Source organism: Cyprinodon variegatus, unplaced genomic scaffold (assembly GCF_000732505.1).
Source record: "Cyprinodon variegatus isolate N-32 unplaced genomic scaffold, C_variegatus-1.0 Scaffold178, whole genome shotgun sequence".
Classification (NCBI taxonomy): Eukaryota; Metazoa; Chordata; class Actinopteri; order Cyprinodontiformes; family Cyprinodontidae; genus Cyprinodon; species Cyprinodon variegatus.
Window position 1 is genome coordinate 308,395 of NW_015150631.1, and position 1,761 is coordinate 310,155.

Below are 1,761 nucleotides of genomic sequence, written 5' to 3' on the forward strand. Positions count from 1 at the left end.
TAACATAGTTATGTATAATATATTACATTTCTGACTGTATATCCCTGTAACTATTACACACTGTAGCTTTAACTATTTATATTTTCTGTATCATTTTTCTTAATGTACGTTTTCTATTATGTTAGTGTCTAAACAGCAGAGGTTACACAAAACCACAACGTATGCTTTCAATACATTTTACGTAGTAATTTGAACTTAACCCAGAAGGCTTTTTTATCCCAATAAATTATTCTTTTCTAGCTAGTTAGTTAATTTATTCATGAAGTATCTATGAACTGGAGTGAACAAAGATCTCGGCCTTTATTTTTCTGGTACAGTGCCTGACTTGTTTGAGTCCTACTTGAAGGACAATGACTTAATTATGTTAATGGGTGATGTTACAGTAGAGTTGAAAACACTACATGCAGCCTCCTCAAGGTTCAATCTGATCGATTTCTGGCTCAGTTTCTACATGCTGCCACTAGCTTGGATTATAACTGACAACAAGATCATTAGTGTTACCTAGATATTACAACGTCACCAAGAGATCCGACTGAGCTAGTGGCTGGATAGCTATAGTGGTAAGTCACCTGTCCTGCAAACAGGAAGCCTGCGTTTCTATCCCAGCTGGGAGGAATGAGCTGCCAGTGTGGGTCCTTATGCAATACCTTTCATGCTGATGCCTACTTTGGGAAGTGGCAGCCTAGTGGTTAGGGCATAGAGCTTGGAATACTGAGGTTCTGAGTTCAAGTCCCACACCCACAGACACTCTGGGTCCCTGAGTATGACCCTTAACCCCCACACTGCTGCCTGAATGCCGCACAATGGCAGCCCTCAGAGCCCCAAAGGGTTGGGTTAAATGCAAAGAGTAAATTTTGTTGCTTTGTACTTGTGAAAGTGTAATAAAAATAAAAAGCTGGGGGAAAAAATCCAAGCATTGGTAGATCAATAGAACAAAAATTGTGTGGATTAACCATCATTTTTTTTTTCTGGATTAAAAGGAAATCAAGTTAATTACTGTTGGACCAAAAGAGTCAGCACACAACTTCTGTCATTTTAGCTAGAAACAAATCATCTTTAGAGCTCAGTAGACTTCATGAAGGGTTGATAGTGAGGTGGCAAGTGTCATGCTACAGCAAAACATCCCCAAACCATGACTCTTCAACCTCCATGATTCACAGCTGGTAGGAGGTTCTTCTTGTGGGATGTAATTTTGTTTTCCTTTGTTAAATATGTCTTCTGGTATCCAGCAAAATATGATTCAGTCTAAAAAAAACAACATTGCTTTAAAGCCAGAGTCTTTCTTTTTCTGTCTGGTAAAGTTTTACGGCCCTTCACTCTTTTTTTTTTATACATGTATACTAAGGGTTTTTTCTTTGCACACCTCACATAAATGTTAAAATTATGCCATCAAGTTATGCACTTTCATATCAGCAAGTATCTGCTGTAGGTCCTTTGATGAGGTTTTAGGATTTTTGAAGACTCTTTTTAACATCTTACGGTCGGCCTTTAAGGTAAATTTGCTCAGCCAGCCAGACGTCGAGGATGTTGGCAGTTGTTTTGATTGTCCAACACTTACACACGTACATTTTTCTTTCTGCTTCAAATTACCAAACTGCTAATATATATAGCTATATCTATATATATATATATATATATATATATATAGACGGATGGACAGACAGATAGATGGATATATTAGTGTTGCATCGATACCAATACCAGTATTGGGCAGGGCCCCGATCCAGGACTAAAATCGTGGTATCTGTATCGGGGATTACC